This window comes from Phaseolus vulgaris, chromosome 11 (assembly GCF_000499845.2).
Source record: "Phaseolus vulgaris cultivar G19833 chromosome 11, P. vulgaris v2.0, whole genome shotgun sequence".
In the NCBI taxonomy this organism is placed as follows: domain Eukaryota; kingdom Viridiplantae; phylum Streptophyta; class Magnoliopsida; order Fabales; family Fabaceae; genus Phaseolus; species Phaseolus vulgaris.
Genome location: NC_023749.2, coordinates 18,602,764 through 18,615,985, shown reverse-complemented (window position 1 = coordinate 18,615,985; position 13,222 = coordinate 18,602,764).

Sequence of the window (13,222 nt, the reverse complement as noted above, 5' to 3'; positions counted from 1 at the left end):
CTTCTTTAACGTCACTAGTTGAATGGATGGTGTGAGCACTAAGGATCATTCAAATAAAATATTGTGGTAAGTTTTTGAAATTCACCACCAAGATATGGCTTTATTCTTTGCCCATTAACAATCCAATTGACTTGGATGATGGTTATTCAATCTCAGTGACTCCATAAGGCTTGTCCTCATACATGGTGAAAACCCTAACTATTTGAAAACCAAAATTGATTGCTTTGGACTTAAGTCTCTTTTCATGTTTTTTCTTGTCATGGTACACCTTTAATTTTTCCTTGTATTTCCCAGAAAACTCATAAACACCCAATCTCATTAAATTTTAATCAATAAAATAATTAATTATTTTTTTTATCTCTAAAATTAGTTTTTATTTAATAATTTTCTTGTAGTTTACATTCACAATTTTTTATAAAAGATTTGTCCACAATATAATTAATTTCAATAGATAAATATTTTTAAATTAAAAATATACTTCAATTAATTGTTTTTGTTATATTAGTTTTTGTTGTTCTGATTAATTAAAATAAATGTTAATAAAACTGAAATATAGATAAATAAGTTGGATACAACTTTTAATTGAGAAGTAGTTGCTAAGTTAAAAATAATCAAAAGATAATTTTATACTTGAATTATTTAACTAAGGTCTAGGGTTTGATCTTTGCTTGAATATGAAGTAACAACTAGAGGCATCACTTTACCTTAAAATGGATTGATTCAATGGGAGGGAACTATATTTCCTAATTATAAAAGAAATTAAAGAATATTAGCAGCCACATAAAGAGTTGAAGTGGGTTACTAGGTTGAAGTAGGCTCAAAAGTAAAATGGAACCCATGGGTTTAATATGTATCGAGATAAAAGAGTCACTCCTGAAAAAGAGAAGGAAATGGTGAAAATACTAATAGGTCAAAAAGACTCAAGTGATCATGAGAAATATCAAATTTGATAGCCCAAAACTAATAGGCCAGCCGTTTTTCAGGTTAGGTTATTTTTTCTTTTAAATTAGTTTAAAGAACTATAGGTATCTTAAAAAAATTAATAGAAATAAAAAAATAAAGTAAATCAAATAAATTCAAAATAAAAGTATATATTTTTTAAGAAAAGAAAGAAATCACAAATGTAATAACATACCAATGTGGTTGAGTGGGAAAAAGGCAAGCTCCCAACCCTATGAGAGAATAACAAAATATCCATTATTACTAAGACTTGTATCTCTAAATAAATAGAGTAAAAATAACTATCAAACTCTATACTTATGTTTACTAAAACACATATTTTATGTTCACGTAGTTCTTTCTTCTTAGTCTTATTTATGGTGTTTTTTAAGGACAACTTTACATTCGCTTTAAGTATATATTTCGACATCAAAGATTTTCTCTAAGAGTGTTTCTTCCTGCAACTCCATACGTACTTCTTCCACCTCATAAATTTTTTATATTTAAAAAATGTCCTATGTAATATTTTGAATTACATAATCTGAAAGTCTTTTTCCAAATTCGTAATTAGTTTCTGGATTATGTAATTCATAAGCTTTTTTTATATGTATAATTAGTTTCTGGATTATATAATTTGGAAGTCTAAATTAGTTTTCGAATTACATAATTCAGAAGATACTCTCAAATCCAGATTTCTGGATTATATAATTCAAAAATACCATTTTTTAAAAATATATTTTGGATTACATAATCCGTAAGTTATTTTCGAATTCGATATTAATTTCTAGATTATATAATCCAAAATATAGTGATGACAGAAGAATGATAAAAAGGTATTTTCATGTTTTATATGGAATTTTTTTTTTATCGGCAATATGTTTTATATGGAGTGGCAGAATAACATATAGAGGTGCAGAAATTTGTGCTTGCATTTTGGGTAGCATGCATTTACTTTTCACTTTATGTTCTTCATGATCCTGGACTCGCTATTGGCATCTCTCTTATGCTATTAGCACTCCAACCTAGAAAAATTATCGCCGTGTTCCTCACTCTTTAAAACTCCCATAAGTGAGAAGCTCCTTAAGCCCTTTTTTTTTTATGGAAAATTCCTCTGTTTTTATTATTATGTTGCTGATTCGACACACTACTTAAAATATTTGAATTTTTTATAGACTTTTTTATTGTATTATCTATATCTATATATAAAAAATTTATCGTTATACACATTTACTTTTTTATTTTATTATTATACTAATATTTTATTTTATTATTTTAAAAATATATAATTAAGAGATTTTTTTGTTATTTTATTATTAATTTGGACATTTCCATCATTTATTGTTAAAGTATTTATTTTTATTTTTCTAATTCTATTCTCTAAAAATCAAAAAGTAACTTAACAATTTTTCACTTTTTCTCTATAAAAAACTTCTCACTTCTTTCTTAATTTATTGTTGCTTAAACTGCAATATTAACATATCTCAAGGTTCATTCCCTTCTCCCACATCTTTTTCCCTTAGATACAAACGTCTCCGTTCACACTTTTTTTATTTTCTTTTTTCTCTTTTTTTAGGTACTACTAATTTTTTTTTCTATTTTCTTTACATGCATTACTTTTTTTATATAAGATTCAAAATTGACTTAGAACTATGGTAACAATAGATGAATTCAAAACTCACTGCAAATTCTAGAATAAACAGAAAGTGAAACCTAAAATTTAGCAAAAATGTCTCGAATGATGACAAAACAGTTCCTTCTTTCTTTTCTTTTCTTTTTTTTACCAATTTTTAATTTATTTATTTTTTTATTATTAATAGTTTGACATAAAATATATAATTATATTGCATTAATTTACACTAAAATTATTATGTCATTAAACGTATGAAAATTAAAAAATGTATTTAAAAGTATATGAAATTATTGAAGTTAGTGGAAGAACGCATTTGTAAAAATACTTTGAAGTTACACTAGTTTTATTATATTAAAAGTATAATGATTCAAAAATATCCAAATCACGTGGCACAATTGTGTGTTAGGAATTGTTTATGAGAAAATTACTTACTTGGAGCAAACTGTTTTTATTTGGTTTAAATCGCTCATTCAAAATTCTCCACTAAGTATCATCATTGGTCAACAGCACTTAGCATAAGATGGAAGAACTTCATTTTTTACTAATATTTTTGCATGATGATATTTGATGGTGTATTGTTAATTTATGTACAATGATACACATGTCGAAGCACTGAACTTACATGTCGTAATCAAGCAAAAGTATACCTCTAAGAATACGTTTTAGAACTACCACACTACATTGACTTGCGTATATACTATACCTCATTCAAATTAAATAGTTGTTGAATTCAAACAACTTGCATGTCCTAATCAAACAAAAGGGAAAATTATACCTCTAAGAATACGTTTTAGAACTACCACACTGCATTGACTTGCGTATATACTAGACCTCATTCAAACTAAATTGTGGAATTCAAACAAAATCTAAATTTATATTTAAAATAAAAAATAATTTCAAATTTTAATATTAAATTTAATTTTAAATTTATATTTATATTTTTTAAATAAAATTATTTTAAATTTTATAAATGAGTTTGATATCGGTTTTAAAATTTGTATTAAATTTAATATAATTTAAAGTTAATATTTATTTTTTAAGAATATTTTTTAGAATGAAATTATATTATAATATTTTATAAAATGTGTAATCAATTAATAATTTAAATAATAAATTAATATTTATATTTAGTACATATTTGTTTTTGTAAAAATAAGTATAATGTTATATATATTATATATATATATATATATGTATATCTCTTCTTATAAAAAAAGTATATGTTGTTTTACTTAGTAGTGTTAAAACATAGTTATTAAGAGATACTCATTATACTACTTTAGTAAATAAATATAAAAATAAAATATATATTTTACTTTTAAAAGTTTAGGATTGAAATATGATGATTAAGAGATACCACTTTCATATTTTAGTAAATAAATAAATAAAATAGCATATGTGTTTACTAAACATTAAGATAATTTGAATTGGGTTGACTCAACAACTTCTTTGTAATCCTTTAAAAAAAGTTATCCACTTATTAAGAGTTGGAAAAAAATTAAATTATTTTTTATTATCAAATCATAAGCATACAACACTACACATTGTAATATAAATTATATATATCTATATATTGTCAAATCATATTTATATATTTATAATTAATATTTATTTAAATAAATAATGTTTATTTACCTATAAATATAAGTTTTATATAAAGATGTTTTACACTAAATATTATTTTTATTTTTATTATTAATATTAGAAATAATTAATATATTACTATGCTCTTTACATCATGTAATTTCCCAAATATTTATTTATTCATTATTATTGATTTTAAATTATTTTAGATTTAAAATCGATATTGAAAAAAATATCAGTTTCAAAATTGATATGAAACCAATGTATAAACACAAAAATATTTTATTTTAGAAAATATGAATTTGTATTTTAATGTAACTTTTTATATTTAGATTTATGAAATATAATCTGTTTTCTTAACTAGAGATTTGAAGTTAATTCTAATTGAATTATTTGGATGTCTAATAAATTGGACCAATATAATAATGGAGCATATTGGACTTTGTTTTGCACCTATTGCACAAACCTAAGAAGCATGAAAATAATTAAATTAGTATTAGTTAGATTTGGTTGAGTGGAAAGTATAAGCCTACTTAAGCCATTCTTAGGATCTAAAATCCTAACTCCTTGACTATCTGTATATAAATATCTTTATGGAAAGTGAGAATATCTTCCTTAAAGAACAACATAAAAACTTGGTACTTTTCCACTGCCATATAAAACCGTAGTACCTTACGCGTATGTAGGTTCGATTGGGTTGTGATTTGTAAATAGTGTTGTTCCCCTAGTAGGCCAATAACAACTTCCAATATATATAATTATTTACTGCATCACAACTTTTAAAAATAACTGCACTTAGAGGTAGCTATATGGGTTAATGTAAATGTAAAAAGTTATGTTATCTAAAAATAAAATTATATCAAAATAACATGATTTTAATATTAAATGAAATAAAAATTATATCAAAATGATACAATTTCATATAATAAGATAATTATTTATCACTAATAAAATTTGAATAATGACTACTAAAATAATTATCACTAATATAAAATAAAGTAATTACTTAGACATGTAAGAAAATTCGACGATAAAAATGTGGAGTTAAATATTTAAATTTTGTACAGCTTGTTTTATATCGGTTGTCGGAGTAGTCAACTTACAAAGTATTTTTCTTTTACATTGATTAATGTAAGAAAAAAAAAAGTTGTCAATTTCTCTAACAACCAATGTAAAATCTTGTCTAATCCAGCGCAGTCCACTTTGTCCTCATTTTTTCTGGGTTGTTTCGTTGTGCTGTCACAAGTCATGACGCAGCCCAGTACAACTCTCACGTGCATTCAAGTTTAGTCTCGTTGTCGCAGTTGTACCTACCTACTGTTATATACTACTGTTATATAAACGAAACTCAGATATTTCTCATTATTGTCGGATATTTATATCGGACATCAATACTTATACGACATTTGTAGGAGACATATATGTGAAGTGTCTAATTCAAAAAGTATTTGTTGGATTTATGACAATTTTAGTACGGTTTTAATATAATTTTAAAAAAGAAAAATATATTAATTTTCTAAAATCTCAAATTTATTGTATAAATTTTTATTATGATTATAAAAATAAGAAACAAATCTTTTTGAACCAGTAATGAAAAACATTTTTCTGCTCCAAAAAATAATCTGAAACATACTTGTGTACATAAATATTTATTGTTAATTTATATAATTTATAATTATATAATATATAGATTCATGTTCCTGTATCCTATATTTTAGATATTATACGTATCTTCGTGTCCGTGTGTTCATGTCGTATTTGTGTTTGTCTTAGTGTCTGTGCTACATATAGGTTACCTACTTTAACTATCTTTACATTCTACTAGTTTTATAGGTAATGATATATTAATAATTTTATTTTTTTATACGTCCAATTATAATTTTAATATTTTAATATTATTCAATTATAAATTTATTTTTTATTATATATTTATATTTAAATCAATCACATAAAAAAATGGTACATAGTTGTTAAAGTATTTTTTTTTTAGTTTTATTTATAACTTAGTTTTATGCTATAAGTTGAGAATTAATAGATATTGTTAAACATTCATATTTTAATAATTTTAGCGTTAATTTTTTTTATTGTTTTATAAATCATTTTAAAAGTTTTATTACTCACTTTCATATGTATTAAAAGCAGCTACTCTATAATTTGATATTAATAAAAAATTTATTTATTTTGTTGAATCAGATTAGGCTCTGTTAAGTTTTTCGTACAACTACTATTAAAGGTTGAAAGTGACCTATATAAATAGTCAATTGTTCTGCAGTATATGGTAATTCTGACTTAAGACTAACACATTTACTAGGAAGACAAAACCAAGATGATCAGAAGACAAAAAAGTGATAAGAGACAAAAACTAGAAACCTCAATGTAGGTTAACACCGGTACCTACCACCTTGCACAAACACAATTCATCCCATTGGCTAGATAATAGGATTGGTACAAATTCACCAAAGAATATAATGTTTTAGTTACTAGTTCATGCAATTTGATTTATAAGATATATTTATTAAGTATATTTAATCTACGAGTTTATAAACTAACTAATTCATTCACGGAAAAACAATATATCTATGTATAATTTAAAGAAAAATATAATTATTTCATGGTAGCCTTATCATTTGGGTCAACATACAAATAAGAAACTCTGAAAATAAAATAAAAGTATGGAGATTTATTCTCCTTAAGAATAATAGGCCAATTTGGTCACGTATCTCTACCGACCATCACTTTCTTGTGAAATCACAAACTTTCTAACAAATATGTGTTCATATTTGCTTACCAGATCTTCGCAAGTCTAAAACAAGTAAGTTTGGAAGTTTTAAAGACCATCTTTTGGCTGCTATGTAACCACCCCCCAAATATTATCCTCCAATCATTCTCTAGAAACCCTTTTTTTTATCAGCATCTACAAACCCTAAAATGCTTCACCTAGTCAATGTGATCAACTTCAACATCCAAATCCTAATGAGAAAGTAAAGTTCATTCCCCATGTCATCAAGCAATTTCAAGATTTCATCTTTGTTAATTCTATTGTATAAATCCACCAAGTTAATAAGTTCCTAAACCATCACATTTTGAGCTTCCCTTATAGTTATCCCCCATCAATACTTGCATTTTTTACTTTGACTAATATCAACACCTCTATCTACTTTTTTTTTTTTTTTATAAAAATGCTTTCATAAAAAAAATAGTTAAAATACTTTTGGGTCTAAATAGTTTATATAATTTATTTTTTATTTTATGATAATTAAAATATTCCTAGTCATTATTAGTAGTTTTAGTAGAATGTTAAATTCAAGTTTCATATAGACAATCATTCTCTTATAAAAATTGTAATTACTGGAAGGGTGGAGGATTCAGTCTGGATTGGATCGTTGGGAAGTTCGCTTAACATGGCAAGGATTAACGATCTGGAAGAGGCTGAACAGATTGGGCAACCTCGGAACGGAACCGCCGTCGCACACCGTGCTCATGGCCGACCTCAGAAAGACATCGCATCGGCACACCACGCTCAAAACGAAGCAGCCATCACACTCCAATCCCACACAGTAGAGGAAATGGAGGAGAAACGGAATCAACTACCGCACACCTTGAATTTGGCAACGCAAAAGGAAGGGTTTTTATCCTACCATGCTCAGTCGTCGGTGGGAGAAGAGACAGTGAGGGAGGCAGTTTCAATGCTGTCAATTTGGAAGGTGGAGGATTCTCTTTGTACGACACCCTTGGGGGTGGAAGGGCGATCTCCTTTTCATTATGTTCCAGCCTCCGCAAAGCACAATCACACACAGAAGCATCTTCATTCAGGGTCGAGATCGTGCAAAATAAATGACAGATATTTACCGTTCAATGAGCAAAGTAAAAGGGAGTCTCATCCGGTATTGGATGGAACAGGAAAACAAAAGAAGGAAAGCAATGAATTGATGTCCTTTAATTCCATCGACACAAATGAAAGAAGAGTTTTATGAATGGGTGAATCAAGCAAAAATAGCAAACGGAAAGATCGCAAGCATATAAGGTCATTCTTATCTCAAATTAGTAATTATGTTTATAACATGGCTATAAACAATTGCAATCGTTTATTTTGGCAAAAACGTGGAAGTTTAGAAACGATTAGATTATGGGAATTGGGTAAACAGTTAGGTGCTACATGTGGGGATGAAAGAAATATTATGTTAAGTCTGGAAGAACTTGAAAAAAGGGATATAATTTTAAAATCTCAAAGGGAAGTGGGGGAAAATATGGGTTATCAATGAGAATTCTATCTTTAAATGTGAGAGGTTTGGCGAGTCCTGTAAAGTGGAGATATATTAAGGATATAATTAGGAAGGAAGGTGTCAAAATGGTATGCATGCAAGAAGTGAAAATGGCAAGTTTCAGTTTAAATAATTGTTGTCAGTTATGGGGGGATAATGATATAGATTATTTTTACAACGAACCAATTAATGGAGCAGGTGGTATTCTTACAATTTGGCACACAATTTTTCCCCAATGTTCTCATCATATTATTAATAGATGGTTCATAGTTTTTGTCGGGATCTTTAGGGAGAGTAATATTCTTGTTGTTATTACAAATGTGTATTCTTCATGTAATTTACAATTGAAAATGCAAATGTGGGAGGAACTAAAAGGAATCAGAAAAAGGGAACCTTGTAACTCATGGTGCATTTTGGGAGATTTCAATGCTATAAGAAATGAAGGGAAAAGGAGGGGGATAAGTCAAGCTAGAGGTAACAAGAGAGAAATGCAAGGCTTTAATAATTTCATTGATAGCATGGAGATTGATGGCAAATTTCATGAAGGTCTTCTTGAATCATGTAAGATATGGTGCGGAAGCTATGGATGTGTGTGTGCAAGATCCTCCTAAGAGTGGTGTTGATCTTGAAGGTGCATGATGTGTATGAATATTGGGAGGTTCGGCCAGCCCAAGGAGAGGTGAAGGATGTGAAGTTTAGAGCCTAGAGTTCTAGGGAGAAGCAAAGCTTGGCACAAAATGGCAGCATAACTTTACTCACAATAAACTTGAAAATACAAGGTGTAGGCTCCTCTTTTTATAGGCTAAAGAGGACCATAATGCAACCCTAATGCTAAACAAAATGAAATGCAAATTTACATCACATGGAGCACATGGCCATGTGGAGAATCCTTCTAGAAAGTGACAAAATCTTTAGCAAATCTAGGTCAAGTCTCATGGAATCAAGTTTATGCTATTTACACCACAACTAATACTAAGCTACCCCTAATGGGCCTTCATGTAGCATAAACAAATCTGCATGGATTCGCTTGGCCATGGGCTTAGCAATTTGGTCCTAGACGCTCCTTTCATTGGCCTAGACGCTCTCCACCTTGGGCTAGACGCTCTCCACCTTGGGCTAGACGCTCCTCCCCTTTGGCCTAGACGCTCCTCCCTTAGCCCTAGACGCTCTTGGTTTGGCTTTGGATGCTCATGTCTTGGCTTTTGTCGTTCTTGTGAAGTTGTGCTTGGCCCTCTTCCATCATCCCCTCCCTCTTGAAAAGGATTTGTCCTCAAATCCAATGCTTTTACTTCCTAGGGGATGGTTGTGGCTGGATGGTGTCCATCATCTCCTCCTTCTTTGAGAAGATCTATCCTCAGATCTTCAGACTTGATCTCGGATAGCAGCCTCTTGCTTCGCCAAAGCTTGTCCTCCTGGGTCAAACGTCCACCTATAGAAATAATCAAATAAGGCATAGGTGTTAGTTTGCAAATTAATTTTACTAGGTTGCCATTTTTGTTTTTCTTTTGGTTTTGGCAACCTTGGACAAAGTTTCTCTTTTAATGGTTGTGTGTGGTCTCTAATCATCTTATGTATTTTAAAAGGTTCATTTGTGGTTACTTTCTCTTTAGGCATAAATCCTATAGAAGATGGTAACAACTTAAAAGGAGAAAGATGATTGAACCCACACATAACTTTAAAAGTAGAAATATAAGTAGTTTTGTGAACTACTTTATGGTATGTTTGCTCACCTCTAGAGTTGTGTGTGCACTTCATGTTTATTCTAGGCATAGTAGAAAGAGCTAGATTTTCAAATATATTTTGACCATGCGTTTGAGGATGATAAGAATTTAAAGTGTGCAATTTAGTTGCAAGTTTTCCAAAGGAAATCCTCAAATAATGGTTTGCGAAATTTGGAACTCTATTCAACACTATGCTTGAAGATAAACCATGAAGATGTATCACTTCTCTAGAGAAGAGTTTATCCATAACCATGAAGATTGAATCACAACCTTTTGTTGTCCTAGGGAGTTTTAATATGAAATTTATATCTTCCCAAGGATCATTTGCAAAAGGTGAAGGAGTATACAGTTCATGAGACATTGTCTTGGGTGTAGTTTGAAAACAAGAATTATACCTAAGGTAATGTCTTTGAACTTCTTTTCTCATGGGGGACAAAAGTTTTCCTTTTAAAAGCTCTAGAGTTTTATCAACTCTAATTTGTCCCATGAGTTCTCCTTCATGAAGACTCTTTCTCTTATGTGTAAGGATAGTCTCGTTGTGACAACCACTGTTTATAAGGATTTGTACACTTTGCAATGGTTGTCTCAATAAGACATGACAAGTTTCTTTAGGCCCTACTTCACATAAAAATTTGTTTTTGTAGATGCTTATAAAAAACTTGACATTCACTTGGTGATATCCTAGCACATATGAGAAATAATCTATTTCATTTTTATCTATGCAAGCTTCTTTTAAAGACTCTTCTTTTTCACTTAGGCTTGCAAGTGTTCCTTTACAAAAGGTAAGGCTTTGAGGTTGTTCAGCAAGACACATATTTTCAAAGGTATTTTTAAATCTTTGGTCTTGTTGAATGACCTTGTGGGAAGGAACACTCTTCTCCCACGCCTTTTGTTCTTCAAGGGTCTTCTCATGCTTTTCTTTTTCTTCTTTTTCTTTAGCTTCCCTTTCGACTTCCCCTCTCTTCTTTTGTATTTTTCTTTCCTTTCTTTCTTTATGGGAAGCAAACAATTTTTCTACCCTCATTTCCCAATCTAGGCAAGCTTCTATATTTTCTTTTCCATGGCAATGGGGTTGTTCTACCCTAACCTCTCTTGGGTTTTCTTGTTCTTTTCTATCTCTTCTATGTCTTCTAGGGGGTGCTTGATAATAATCATTTACTCTAATGCTTCCCTCCCCAAAAGAATCATGATCTTTAGAGATATATGCATGAGAAGGTAATTTTTTTAGAATGTGATACTTCTCATCCTTTGCTTTAGTCAAAACATTAAGTTTAGTCTCACTCTCCAATTGTCTATAAGCAATTGATTGCACAGTTTGTGAAACTTCTTTCAAAAGAGTTTTTAAAGATTTTAATTCACTTCCAATAGACTTTGTAGAATGAGAAGAAGAAGACATTGCTAAAGCTTTGAGTATACAAGTATTTTACCTTGAGAAAACTTAGGAAAGTCAAAGAAGGTAGTTTTCCAGGTAAGGGAGGTGAGTCACAAAGGACTACTTAAATACCAAGCCTTTGCCTTAGCCAAAAACTATCCCCCAATGTCTTCACACAAAGCTTTCTCTTAGTAAACTACTTAGAACACAATTAAGTTGAGAAATCAATTTTTTTTTCAATGCAAGAAAACAATGTATGCTAACTAATTAACAAAACTAGACGGTTTTAACAAAGCTTAAAACAACCACACATACAAAGCGTTACTAATTAAGCAATATAGAAACAACTAAAAACAATTAAGAATTGCTAATTAAGGAGTTCTACACTAGTCGGCCCTAGGTGAGGCTTCTTGGACACTTGGAGCCCTTGAAGACACACTAACCGTCTAAGTACGTAATTAAGAAGTAATTAACACAAACTAAGTTGCAAAGAAATTAAGAAAACTCCCTTTGTTGATCCTTCTTTTGCTAAATGCACTTCCTTGTTGTCTTTGCTTGTTGGCCCTCCAAGTGTTTGTAGTGTTTTTCAAGAAAGCTTGTTTTGGCCTTGGCTTTGTTTCCCCTTAGAATGAAGGTTTTAATTCTCCAATTCCAGCACCTATCAAAAGACTAGACCTTACCCAAGTCAAGTTTCCATTCAATTAAGCACCAAAGGAGAAATAAAGTCCAGCACCAAATTAGAGGTCAAAGAACAAAAGCAAGAAACAATTTAATTAAAAAAAACAGTACCACCAAAAGGAGTTAGATTATGACAACTAGAAAGAGGTCCCAGAAATATTAAGCAAGCAAATAAAAGGTACCAAAATAAAGGTAGGCACACAAAAGAATCCTAAGAATGGCACTAGAATTAGATGACCAAATAAAAAAACAGCACCACTGGAAAATGTTGTGGGCCAGAAACGTGTTTTTCCCCAATTTATGCTGAGCTGTGCTTTTAAGATATGATTCTTAAATTTGATATGCAAGATATTCAAGATCTTAACTAAAATCTGGCTTTGGAATCACTCAAAACGCATGCACCAATTTTTTTTAATAAATTTTGCAATTTTGGTGTTCAGTTACGCCAGCTGTAGTGCCTCAGATTTGCACACTGATTTTAAAAGATTTATCATTTTTTTTCTGTTGATTCTTTTGAACTAATTATTTTTTTGTCCTTTCTATAACACTTCAAACTTGCATATTTCAGAGAATCAAAATTTTCCTATGAGTGAAAATATTTTTCTGGAACAAAACAGCCAGCACAGAAAATTTGAAACAGGGGATTCTGGAAACTGGAAACAAAAAACAGCAAGATACCAAAATTTAAACACAATAGAATTTTTGAAATAGAATTTGTGTAGGATCTAAACACAAATGGAACTCAAACTAAAATTAAAAAGGCACCAAAAGATCAAAGAACAGCAAATTCAAAGCAATTAAAGATACCCAAAATCAAGAAATAATCAAGCCAAATAAAGGACTACTAAGAATTGTTCACATTGTGGATGAACATGACTTGACAAAACATATATGGATTCAGAAATTAAAGACTCAAAAGCATAATATGAACCAAATAAGAAAGCAATAAAGACTGAAATTCCTAAAAGAAAAACAGCAACTCAAGGTGTATGGAATCCTATCACAATTTGCACAAGAAATTGTTCAAGATCAATTG